Consider the following 13,758-nt stretch of genomic DNA (forward strand, 5'->3'; position numbering starts at 1 on the left):
ACAAGATGGGTCTTGATTCCTTGAATCCAAACAAATACCTGTGGTCTGGGTAAGTGAGTATGACTGCAATATGACTAAAATTTACATGTTTATAGCTATGATACCCTTGAAAAGAAAATAAAAAATAAACTGAAAAACACGTTACCTAAGAAATGATTTCTTATTGAATAAGGATTACTGAGAAAACTGGCATTTAGTCAGGAAGCAAGTAGGGTTAGATCATCATCTTATACCAAGACCACACTAACCTGAAATAGACAGATGATCTGAATATTGTCATTGTGGTTTGTCCTTCATTCTGGAAGAGGACCATGGCATCAAGGAGATGATGCCATGACAAGCAAGTGAGTTGGATTTACATGAGAGAGGACTGTCACTGGCCTCGCTTCCTCCTCCAGAGCCATCTGGGTTCAGTGGCCAGGTATAGATCAGGACAACTAGGGATGGCACAGGATGTGGTGGGGGATGTGGGCCTTTTCAAGCTAAGGTCTTTAACAGGTCACAATCTGACTGAGGCAATGCCCACTCAATAATTAAGGCTTAATAAGAAATGAGGCAGAGAATGGCATCTTTACCTAGTTAAAAACAATCTGGGAGAGGAAGACCCTCATGGTTTCTGGCCAAAACAGAAATAATTGGTATGTACCTTCACCCTGAAGCAAACTGGGCCCAAACAATGACCAAGTGGGGATTGCCCTGGGACTTACTGTTGGCCAATGAATGAGAGCCAGAGTGATTTAGGTTGAAACCTTGCAAGGTATCTTGCAGTTTACAAGCTACATTTCTTTCTAAATATTAAGAAAAACCCCAACATATCATAAAAAAATTGAAGAGAACCAGGTCAGTTAACATTCTCAGCTAGGTCTGGGGGGTGAATTCTTAACTAAATAAAAAGTGCAAGAGATTGGCAAAGATAATTGAAGCTACATGAAATTGAAAGCTTTTGAAGAAAGATCATGAAAACTATTGTAAGAAGGGAAGTGTTTTTTTCAACTAGAAACAAGATCTTTGTATCAAAAGCTATTATGAGGTACTGATATCTATAATAGACAACAGGCACATATAAGTCCAAAAGTCATTCCCCAATAAATAGGTAGTCAAAGAATACAAACAAATGTCTTTCAAAAGTAGTATTTTAGTCTATAAATAACCATATTAACGAATACTGCCAATCACCAATACTAAGTGAAACACAATCTAAAAAGATGCTGAGGTTTTATCTCAGTCAGAAAATTGGAAAAGATTACAAAAGATGGGAATTACCAATGTTACAATGACTGTGGAAAGATGGACACACTAATGCATTGTTGGTAGAACTGTGAATTGATCCTACCAGTGGAAAGCCAGATGGAGTCATGCAAACAAAGTGACTAGGTGCTCATACTCTTTGAACCAGAGACTTCATGGGTAAGAATACATCTCAGGAGGTCAATGACAAACAGAACTCCTATATACACTAAATGATGTATAGCAGCATGTTTCATAGTGGAAAATATTTTTGGGGAGCAGATGATATCTCTCAGTTAGGGAATGAATAAACAAGTCCTGATATGTGACTATAATGGGATATTATCATTCTGCAAGAAATGATGAGTGTGATGAAACAGAGAAACATGGAAGATCTAGACAACTGATGAGAAGTGAAGTAAGTAGAATGAAAAAAAATATACACAATGATTTCAACAACAGAAATTAAATAAACAAGAAACCAATTGAAAGTACTACCATAGTTAGTCCCAAAGGTGGGGCACCTTGAACATAGGACAATGCAAATAATGTCTGAGTTTTTCCTGTATGTTGTTCAAGCTTTATGAACTTTTTATTCTTCATTTTATTTCCCTTATAAAGAATGGCTCTTTTTACATTGTGAAATATAGGTAATATAAAATAACAAAAAAGTATTAAAATAGAGAAAATGAAATCATATTCTACATTAAAGCTCTCCAAACTTGAAGAATTAAGTAGATGAAAACATCTTTTAGAAAAATAACAAAGACATACAAGAGATACACCCCCATTTCTCTCTCTATTCTGACCTTTTACTATGATATTTTTATCTGGAAACACCCAGGGTTTCATTGATGCAGGCACGGAAATTAATTTGCATTCTTGAAACCTTTGTTTCATGTTCTCATAATGTCTTGATGGAAGCATTGCTTTGTCAAATTGTTCATCTATTGTCACTGCGTGCTACCCCACCAACTCACCATTAAAGTTTGCTTTTCATGGGTCTAAGATTTAGACTCTAAGACATGATGAACATCATTGACAGACTAGTTTAGGTTCACATTCCATTTGTAGTCTGCATACACCCCCTGTTTTAATCCTACCAACTCATGGAAATTACATTATCAGTACTCTTAATGTACAATGACAGTACCTGCTTAATAAAGAATTGCTGAATGAATGATGAATAAGTTTCTCTCTGAGGGTGACAGAGTTGAGCTATGTTCATACTCTTATTAACTCTAAGAATCAGAGGATTTCATGCAGGGTGGGTCTTCAGAAATCATTGAATTCATGAATATTTACTTTGATTTTCATGCTTACACAATACTGTCCAGAGGTAATTAAAAGGCCATTGCCTGCAAATTTCTTTGGGTAAGAGTTCTCTCTGTTGGTCTTCTATCTCTATGCCTCTCTGTATGTTTCTGTGTTTCTCCTCTCTGTGTTTCTCTTTCTGCGTCTCTGGCTCTGCCCATCTGCTCCTCTGTCTGTCTCTATTGGTCTCCATCTTTCTTCTCTGGCTCTGTGTCTGTGTCTATCTGTTTATTTCTTTCTCTCTTTCCTCACCCACCTACATTCAAAAATGTCTTCCCTCTTTGCTTCCTTGGGTATTTTTGAGACATGAAAGCTATTTCCTTTTCATCCCTTGCTTGAGCTTTCCAGAGCATAGCAGATTTTTCTTTCTTCATAAGGGATGGATTTCTGGACAGCCACTCTAAGCTCAAGTATTTTTTACCCAGGGAAACCATTTAAAAAGATGTAGGTTTAGGTTTCAAGACAGTATCCCTGGATTTGTTCAACTTATTAAGTTTTTTAGGATAAAGCATGCCATCCTTTACAATGATGCTTATATGGATGAAGGAAAAGGGGGCATTACTGAAGAGAAAGGAGGCAAAAGAAAAAGGTAGCCAAGGCCTGCCATTTCTTCCTATTTTTATCTTTAGCCATGAAAATGATCCCAGTGTATATTTCAGAAGGAGCAGCAATCCCTGAGTCAGAAGAACCATGACTGTACAATGTGGGGCCAATTACTTCACCTCACTCATACTTAGTTTTTTTCATTCATGGGGCTGTTCAAGATTCAAATGGCATATTATGTGTTCATACAATCATTTTACAATGTTTATATTTATAAACCATCATATTTAAGTTATGCTATTATTTTATGCTTACTATTCAATGTTTTTATCATAGTCATCTTATAATGAAACCGAAGATACGAATATCTTCATTTTGCATTTGACAAGTGATATGGAGATTCTTTTGATTGTTTCCCTTTGGGTCCTCCAACAGAAAAGGTGAACATATCTGCATTTACTGAATGTGCATCATTTGCAAGTCCCCATCTGTCTAGTGAACCAAGCACAGCTAGACTGCAGAAGGATCTTTAATCCCTTTAACCTTTAGCACCACAGAATGACTCGATAGAGTAGTTCATTTATAGCAATGAATAACAGCATTAACAATTACAACCAGAAAGCCCAGTATCAAAACAATTCTCCCAGTTGACTTGTAAATACTTGGCTTTAGAGAACTTACGTGAAAATAAGGAAGAATCCAGGCCAAGAAATCTGGGCTGGTCCTGGTAAAGCAGTGTATTGTGGAAGAAATCCTTCTAGAGAGATGGGCAGAAGAAAATGGTAGAACTTCTCTGCTAACTTTAAAGTACTATATAAGCATGAGCTAATGCTGCTGCTGCTGCTAAGCAGCATTGCAGTGAACCCCGGCAGGAGGTGGGGGCCAGGAGCAGCCTTGGCATCCTGATTTAGGTCCTGCATCTGACAAGATCTGGAATGCTCTGCACTTTAGAGGTCCCAGTCATTTGGGTGGAAGGTACTAATTTGCTCTGGTGGATGGTGTTTCCACACAAGAAGGTCCCCACAACTATGAAATACTAGGTATGGACACTGCTAATATTATCGATTTGGAATCAGAAGACTTGGGTTTGGACCTTGAAGGCCTTGTTGCTTCTCTGTGTGTGTTGTAGGAAGACCTTTCACCTGCCTGACATTCAGTTGTCTTTTGTATAAAATGAAGAAATTGGGTCAGATGGTCTCTGGGGTACTATTACCCTATAAATGTCAGGTTTTGTTTTTCTAATTTGACTGGGACTTTGGTGCATGATGTAAGACACCCAGCCACCTTGGTCAGGTAGACTTGAGATGCAGATGAATATCAATCAGGTCATGTTGGAAAACACCCCAAACGGATCAGTGGTGGTGTGTACTCTATCCAGTGTGCTCCACAAAAACCCAGATTGAGGAGTGAAGACAGAAATAATGAAGAGTAAGTGATGTCTCTGTGATGGGAAAAGGTCTATTTGTTGAAAAGAATGCTGCAAAATAGAAGCGATTCACTGAATGCAGTAACTAAGTCAGGAAACTCTGCATGTCACCCCTTGCCCACCACATGAATTTACGTTGCCACACACAAATACATACAGATACACACAAAGAAGGCATACACTGACCCAACATCTCTTCCAACTCAGCAGCTTTTGCAGAAATAAGCCCTTCCTAACATTATCTTGTTCTTCATCATGGCTGCCCTTTGATTTCATGTAAAGGAATCAATCAGTTGAATTCTGGAGTTTCCTGTATCTCAAAGTACAGTCATTGTTCCTAGTCAGGGAGCTGCTCAACAGTCTGGGCGCAGAACTGGGGAATCATGGACAGGATAACTGTCTTTTGAGTTGTGAAGCTGGGGATGGGAGGTAGGGTGTGAGGAATTTAGTGCCTGGCATCAGTGTCAGAGGTAGGATGGCTCAGAAGACGCAAACTACCTGACTTCAAGGCCACCCTCCAATGCTGTCACCCTCTGACATGGCTTACTCTTTTTGCTGCCTTTCTCTCCCATCCCTCCCCCACATTTCCACACACAGCTGCAGATCTGCCTCTAGCCTCCTCCTCTTGCTTTTCAGAGCCCTTGTACATGTGTGGTGTGTTACCACCAAAAGATTCCCCCAACTAATTACAGACTCCTTGTGTGGGAAGGGTCTGTCGAAGGTGAGCTCCTTCTCACATTGTAGGAGGGCCATGCCAACCCTTTTCCTGGCAAGACAACCTGCTCAGAGAAATATGTTCCACAGACTCTTTTAGTGACTTCTCCACATCTAGCAGTTTGCCCTATTTTTTTAAATTTAAATTTCAGGGAAGACAGCATTGTATGATGGAGAAAGTGGATTTGAAATAATTATAACATATGAAAACCTAGGTTTCAGTCACACCTCTCAAACTTATTACATTTCTCTGAACCTCAGCTCTCTCATCTTCAAAGTGGGTACAGATATTTGGATTTGTTTCACAAGTAATATGGGGTCGGGCAGTGGGGGTTTCGGACTCTAGCTTCTAAGAGGTTCACTCTTGATTTAGTCAGACAGGAAGGACAAGAAGACAGCTTCGGAGGGGTTAATAATCTTTCTTACTTTATTCTAGCTAATTCTCTTCAAAAGGGGTTTCTAATAATTGGAGCACCAACTCCTACAGCATTTCCTAGCCACCCTTCTTGCAGGGGATGACAAGTAGGGGAACAACTATCCATTTCTATTGATAGGGTCAATGGAGACAGGCACAGAATCCCAGCTTGTGTGCTCCCTTAAATCCCCTGAAGCCTCAACAGGGGATGGTTGAGGTAAACACTGATCCCTCCAAGCCTTAATGGGGGCAGATCAAGGCACACACAACATTGCATTGTCATATTCCCCTGTAGGCTCCCCACTTACTGACCAGTACCCAATTGCTTTATAGGGCAACAGCAAAGAAGGCATATTGCCAGCAATAGCCTCACAGATTAAGTTTAGCAATATCATCATTCAGCACAAGCATAGAAAAGATCACATTATGTCACCACTATATCTCACTGCACAACTATGGTTGATATCTTTACAAGTCACAGACCTGGGAAATATTATCTAAAATCTGCAAACTAGAAAATATCATGGCCATGGAGCCTGGGAATTAAACTCTAAGAAACACTAACAAAATCCTCCATACTCACAGGACTTTCTATATCTAAGGGCTCTTGAGAAAGAAATGTTCCATAAGGAAAAATACTATATAAATATGAGCTGGTACGAGTATGTAGCTGTTGAAGTATGTCTTACCATCTAGTCTTCAATGGAAATTGGCAATTGCTTTGTACAGACCCTCCTCACACTCTATTGGCATAGAGCATGGAGCAATGGACTTTGAATCAGAATGGACAGTTACTGGTTATGAGAACCTGGGAAAGCACATTCATCTCACTTGGCCTCAGTTTCCTCATCTGTCAAATGAGCCAGTTGGGCTTGGTGATTTCAAAGTGTCCTTCCAATTCTAAATATGTGATCCCAGTAATCCCAATCTGTGATCCCAGTTTTGATGCCCCTCTCACCTATATGGGTGGTGACTAACAGACTAATAGATTGCTCTTGCTCAGCAGGTCCTGATGCAATTCCTGAAGGCAGCTGCTGCAGGGAAAGGCAGCTCTGAAATCCTCTATCTGTACTCTGGTACTGTCAGGTGTACTGATATCTCTTTGTGCAGTGATTGTGCTCCCCAAGTCCTTAGAGACCACCTCTACAACCATCCCCCATCTCCGGCACAACACTTCCCCTGAGCTCATTTATTTGTACATCCCTGGCTCTTGACATACAAACGTGCCAACATCTATATATCATTTCTCTGGAGATGATTGTTGGCTTGTACATTCACCAAGAGCAGACCAAAAGGGAATACACTGACACTAAGTCACGGAAAAATACATTGAGGGGGGAATTTCTGAGCTGGCTATAGCTTTTAGACGTTATCTAATTCAGTCCCTTCATTTTACATTCATAAGACTCATTTCCAGATAAAAGAAGGGACTTGCTTAACTTGATCTTGAAGGTCTTTGGTAGAATGAAGAGGGCAACCTACATGTGTGTCAGTGAGCACAGTTTTAGAATTGTAGAATTGGAAGCTGATGTGCTGGAGCTGGCTGAAACTGTATCCTAAGAGCTGATTGTTAAATTTTCAATGTGAACCTTTAAACCTTGGAAATCCACATATTGCTATAAATCAAGGCATAATTTATTGTTTTATTGATTGCCTAGACTTAAAGTGATCAAAACATCAGTAATTCAGATTAAAATGAAAATTGTTTCAAGCATACTTTTTTGGGGGGTGAGGAGAGTGAGTTGTTAAACATTTACTAGCACAGTCCTGACTAGAAGGCTCTTTTCTTTTCAATTCAGGAGAGACAGTTTGACCCAATGACAAAAGCACCAGACCTAAAGATGAGAGAGTTGAATCCTGGCTTGGACAGGAGGTATACAACCAGCTAATACTTCCTTCACTTCTCAGGGCACTCAACAATCCACTGCACCTATTGATATTGTATTTTTATTGCTTAATGTTGGAGGTGTTGGGGGAAGAAATGGGCAACCGCCTACTTTCACTAGACATTGGGTTTACTGTTCCCCCAAATCTATTGGGGTGCTTTAGGAAAATCACTTTAGTGACTGAGTGTATGATAGATTGGAGTGGGGAGAGACTTGAGGAAGTCAGACTTACCAGTACATTATTGCAACAGTCCAGGTGGGAGATGGGAAGAGATTTGAGAGATGTTGCAAAGGGGAAATCAACAGACCTTGGCAACAGATTGGATATGGGGGATGAGAGATAGTGATGTGTCCCAGATGACTCACAGGTTTTGAGCTTGAGGGAATGGGAGACTGATGCTGCCCTTGACAGTGTAGAGAAGTTAGGAGAGGGGAGGGCTTAAGGGGAAAGGTAGTGAGTTTAGTATTTGACATTTTCAATTTAAGATGTCTAGCAGACATCCATTGTGAGATGTGTTGGAAATTACAGTTAGAGTTGCAAGATTGGAGGTCAGCAGGGAGGTTGTGCAGGATAAGTTTATTTGAGAATCCTTAGCATACAGATGGTAATTAATTCCATTAGAGCTGATGAGATCATCTGGTGAAGTAGTATAAAGAAGAAGAGAAGAGGACCTAGGATAGAACCCTGTGGTACAGCTATGGTTAGTGGCATGATCTGGAGGAGGATCCAGAAAAGGAGAGAGAGAAGATATGGTCAGATGGGTAGAAGAACCAGAAGAGAGGGGTGTGCTGAAAATTTAGAAAGAAGAGACTATCAAGGAGCAGAAAGTAATAAACACTCTGAGAGGCTGCAGAGAGTTCAAGGAGAATGAAAACTTTGAAAAAGGCATTGGTTTGGACAACTAAAACTTCACTAGTAATTTTCAAGAGAGCTGTTTTAGTGCAATGATAAGGTTGAAAGCTGGATTATAAAATGTAAAGAAGAGAGTGAGAGGAGAGAAGTAGAGGCATATATTGCAGCCATCCTTTTCAAGGAATTTAGGCACAAAAGGCAGAGGAGATGGTGTACACTCATTAGCAAAGATGGGAAGATCAAGTGAGGGTTTCTTTTAGAATGGGGAAGAGATGGGTACGCTTGTAGACTAGGAAATGAGCAAATAGACAGGTAGATACTGAAAATAAGTGATAGATTAGGGATAAGAGCGGGACAATGTATCGGACACACAGGAAGAATGGATTGCTTGAGCAGGTGGAGGGGCTAGCCTTAGTAAAGATTAAAGCTACTTCATCTTGTGACATGAAGTGAAGGCAGAGACGGTTGGAAAAAAACCACATAAGTGATACGAGATGAGGAAGAAGAGAGAAAAGGGAGCTTTTGCCTCATTTTTTCCTAAAAATATGAGACATAAAACCTCATTTGAGAGGGTGGGAAGAGGGAGATACATGTGAAGCTTCAGGATGGATGAAAGAGTTTGAAAGAGCCACTGTGGAGAGTAGAATAGTGAGTTGATAAGGCAGAAGCAGTCAGATATCCTAGTAGCAGTGAGGACCCAGTTGAGGTTGTGATTATTAATGTGTTGTTGCCCCATTCAGAATGGTTATGTGATCCTCTTCATTTCTGTTAAGCACAATGTGCGTAGGAATGAATGTAGTAAATAATATGAATGTTTTCAGGCTGAATACAAACAGTGAAATGGTAAGGGAGAGTAGGCCTGAAGAGAAGGGTACAGTGTGTACTGTGTGCAAAGCACAGTTTTATGCACTAAGAATAAATATAGAAAACCAAGACAGCCCAGGCTCCCAAGTACTCCATGTTCTATGAGGCAACAGAAGGGGAGGTAGGTTGGTGATATAGGAAACACCAGAAGCAGTAGCTGGATGGGTTGAAGGATAAATTGATAACATCAAATACGTGTGTATACGTGTGTATGAATGTATGTGTGTGCATATACAGGTGTGTATGTATATATGATATACAAAGGGCTTTAGCAAATTGGATAGATTTTGAAATATTTATGATGCAGCATACACAAAAATCATCGGATGAAAAGGTTACATTCTACATCAGTAGAGACATGAACTCGAATATCAACCAATAATCCAGAATCTTAGCTAATTGTATTCAGTGATTCAAAGGGAAAACCCACTGTCATCTGCAACCATGCCATCACATGTGACCTGTTTGTATATTCAGGACAAAATGATTTTCTTTTGTTAGTGGAGAAGAGGAATGTCTCTCTCTCTCTGTGTGTAAACTGTTTGCTGTCTGAGAGCAAGCTCTCTGAGCATGGAGAACTTGGATTACGGATAACTGACCAGTGAGGAATTAACTGACAATGTGAACCTATGATACCAAGAATAATGCAGTTCAATAGCACCTTTGATACAGTCATGACAATGAAAGCATTTTGCCATGAGTCACAGAGCTTTTAAACCATCTGTATAGATTTTAACATTTAGTTGCTACCCCTACATAAGAGATTGTTGCCTAATGGAGGAATCATAACAAGAATCAATAGCAACATTTTTGGTATAAATTAAACAAGAATTCATTAATAAATTAATAAATTCAACAAATAGTATTGTCAATAGATTTTCTTTGGAGAGGCAAATACGTGAGTTGGTTGAGTTGATTTGTTGCATATTTAAAGGTAGTAAGAAGCATCATTATAAGGTCCAGAATTCCCCTGTATGGGGAACCCTGTACCTCCACCATAATCATAGGGTGTTCTTTTGATACCAAAGGAAGAGACCACAGAGCTCTAGACTGATTATAGGTAGTTGTTTCAATCATTATGAATACTTACAAATAGGGAAATCTTTGGTCTGGGGTTTCAGCCAGACAGTTCTGTAGATCCTCACCCAAGAACCCCAAAATCCCCGTGGTAATTATAGAAAACAAAGGCAGGAGGAGCTGGATAGTGCATCACTACTGATTGGTGGATATTTTTGGTTTTCTGCTTAGTAATGAGTTTGGGAGTTAAGCTAGTGTTATGCCCAAGCTTAAGTTTGTGTACTGATCATTTCTTGGGTCACAATATTCTTGCTTAGGCTTTCATTGGTCATAGTATGCTAAGTTTTGACTCAATGTCTAAGTTATGATTGTAAACAGGTCACCATATTTGGGCTTCCACATTTCACAGAGTTCAAGTATTTATGTCTTTTCACTTATTACTGTATTTTAGGGCTTTTCCCCCATCAGGACCCCACAATCATTTTTTTTGGTCTCAACTCAAAAAATGCATGAATGCTACTTGGGATATTTTCCACACGTTTCTAATAGGTCATCCACGGGCACTGAATCTAATATTAAATAAATCTTAATTTCTGTGCATGAGTGCCTTTCAGAAAACCTTCTCCAGGGCACATAAGACATCTTTATTTCAGAGGCTGTAGATAAGGGGGTTGAGCATGGGAACGAGGATTGTATATAAGATGGCTAAGACCTTGTTCTGACCTGCAGTATGATAGGATTTTGGTCTCATATATGTAAAGATAAATGGCCCATAGTACATGACAACCATAGCCAGATGGGGAGAACAAGTGGAAAATTTTTTTTCCCACAGATTTAATGTGAAGCATAGTATGGAGAATCTGAGCATAAGAGGGAAGAATGATGGAAAAGGGAATTAGGAGGAAGAATACAGCACTCACATAGACTCCTCCTCCACAGTGTGATGTGTCAACACAGGAGTTTCAACATGGCTGGGACTTCACAGAAAAAAGTGTTCAATGACCCTTGTGCCACAAAAGGGGAGGTGCAGTGTATAAGTTGTGTGAATTGTAGAGTTGATGATTCCCATAAGCCAGTAACCAGCAGCCATGAGGACACTGATCCAATGGTTCATGAGGATGGGATAAGGCAGTGGGTGGCAGATGGCTACATAGGGAATGGTTATAAGAAGAAGGCATTCAGATCCCAAAAAGACAAGGGAGAGGAAGATCTGGAACCCACAACCTGCAAATATTATGGACTGCTGGGCAGATATGAAGTTACTGACCATCTTGGGAACTATGTTGGAGATTTGCAAGATATCCATGAAGGAGAGATGGTTGAGAAGGAAGTACATTGGAGTGTAGAGCCGGCTGTTGAGGTGGGTAAGTAGAAACAAGACAGTGTTCCCCATAATTGCCACCATAAAAATGATGAGAATAAGTGTTAAGACCAACAATCCCTACTCTTTTGGATGCAATAATCCTAATAGGATGAAATCTCTAGCAAAAGTCTGATTCTCTTCCTCCCACATCAGTGTTATTTCACTTTTCACCTAACACCCAAAAGAACTGAGTCTCTGGCTACAAATAATGACTGTCAGCAATAGTCATTAAGTCAGTGAGTTGCAATTTGAAGAAATCAATCAAATGAATTACTCGAAGTATCTGAGTGTTTGGGATGATCAATTAATTGACTGAAGCACTGAAAAAAAATCAAAATGGCTCATCTGGGAAGTTCTACCTTCACGTTCCTTTCCTAGTTGACTTCTTTGCTTGATAGGCCATCAGGAAGCTGATTCAGCCTCTCAGTGCCTGGCCTTTCCTCCCAGGTGAACAGCATTTTCCAATGCAGTGAAGGGATCAAAAACTGATAAAACTTTGGGAGAGAACTGCTTGTTTGTAACATATGCAAATACGCCAGATTCAAGAGCAAAAGATTTTCTGAGCTAACCAAGGATAGTTTTGTTCATATCATTATCATCACCACCATCATTATTATTTTTAAATGTATTTTATTTTTAATTTTTGGAACAAAACAAGTATTTCTCTAATGTGATATAATAAAAAAAAACATTATTCTCCTTGAAACTGCAAATCAATGGTGCCCAACTTGCTCTTTTTAAAATATACAACAACGTTAATGTGTAAATTTATTTTTTCCTTTTTTCTTCCCTTCATACATTTAAATACATGCATACATATATGTAAAATTATGTTATACCTACTTCTATTTATATATTCTTTCTCATGAAGAAGCAGATAGCTTCTTTTGTCATATGTCCTTTGTTTTTAATTTGTGTTTTGTAATGGCAAGCAAAGTGGGACTTTTTGTTGTCTTTTGTTTTGGAGTGCTTCTCAGCACTGAGGCTATCAAGTGCCTTTGAGTCTTGCCTTTGTTTGTGGGCAGGCCCACACCCTTTTGGTGATTAATTCACTAGAATGTGAAGCCCTCGAGAGGTGTGAAGCCCTAGAGCCCTGACAAAGGGTGCATATACTATGAGGGTAGATGTTACGCTAGAACTCTCAGAACTGCAGAAGGAAAGGTTTTGCTTGGGTTCTCAGTCATGAGAAGAGTGTTGGTATGGAGACTCTGGGTAGCCATTATGGAGCCCCCTGGCTTTGAAAACCCAGATGATGGTGCCCCCCTCTCTCTGGAAACTATGTATGTATTAACTTTGGTCAGAAGCTAGAAGCCTGTCGATTTATGTTACTTGCTCTGTTTATATTTTCTCTCTTTCTAATTTCTGTTTGTATTTGCCCTAAAGTTCTGGGTGCTGACATTTCCCCCTGAATGTGAATGATGTTTAATAAAAGAGAGGTTGTAAACCCCTCAAAATTACTTTCCTTCGAAAAGCAGATCAAAGATCTTGTGCTAGCAGCCCTCCCATGTGCTGGTGTTATTGGGCTTAGCCAATAACACCCAAACAACATTGGCCTTAGCCAGCTAGTAGCTGCTAGCAGCATTGTTGTTACATGTATTTATAAGAGTCAACACGACTTAAGCATTCAAAGTAATTCTTAAAGCAAAATTACCATTATTACTTGGTTCTGCTCACTTCACTCCACCATTTTGTGCAAGTCTTTCCATGTCTTTCCAAGATAATTGAGCTTATTATTTCTTAGAGTCCCATAGTATTTCATCACAACCATATGCCACAACTTGTTCAGCCATTCCCCAATTGATAGGGATCCCTGCAATTAGCAATTCTTTGGCAACACAAAGACAGCTGCTATAAATATCCCATTGATGTTCAGAGTTATAATTACTATTTTTAAATTTCCCTCCATCTTATTTTTACTTTCTATTTTCTTCCTCAGCCTCTCTTTTTACCTCATGCCATTTACCTTATCTTTCACCCTCATTCTCCCATTCCCCATCCCATCCACCCCTCCAAAAATCCAGCTCCCACTTTCTCTCCCATCCTCCCAATCCAAATCCACCTAGGATTCCAAAAATAACTCCCCTATCCTGTCCTCCTAGCCTCCCAGATCCCAATATACATACTCCTCTGTCAGTC

General features: G+C 39.6%; 1 pseudogene; it reads right to left on the reverse strand.

Moving 5' to 3' along the window:
* Positions 1 to 10,869: 10,869 nt before the first annotated feature.
* On the reverse strand, positions 10,870 to 11,772 carry LOC118836202 (annotated as a pseudogene).
* Between the last annotated feature and the right edge of the window lie 1,986 nt (positions 11,773 to 13,758).

Source organism: Trichosurus vulpecula, chromosome 2, assembly GCF_011100635.1.
Source record: "Trichosurus vulpecula isolate mTriVul1 chromosome 2, mTriVul1.pri, whole genome shotgun sequence".
Classification (NCBI taxonomy): domain Eukaryota; kingdom Metazoa; phylum Chordata; class Mammalia; order Diprotodontia; family Phalangeridae; genus Trichosurus; species Trichosurus vulpecula.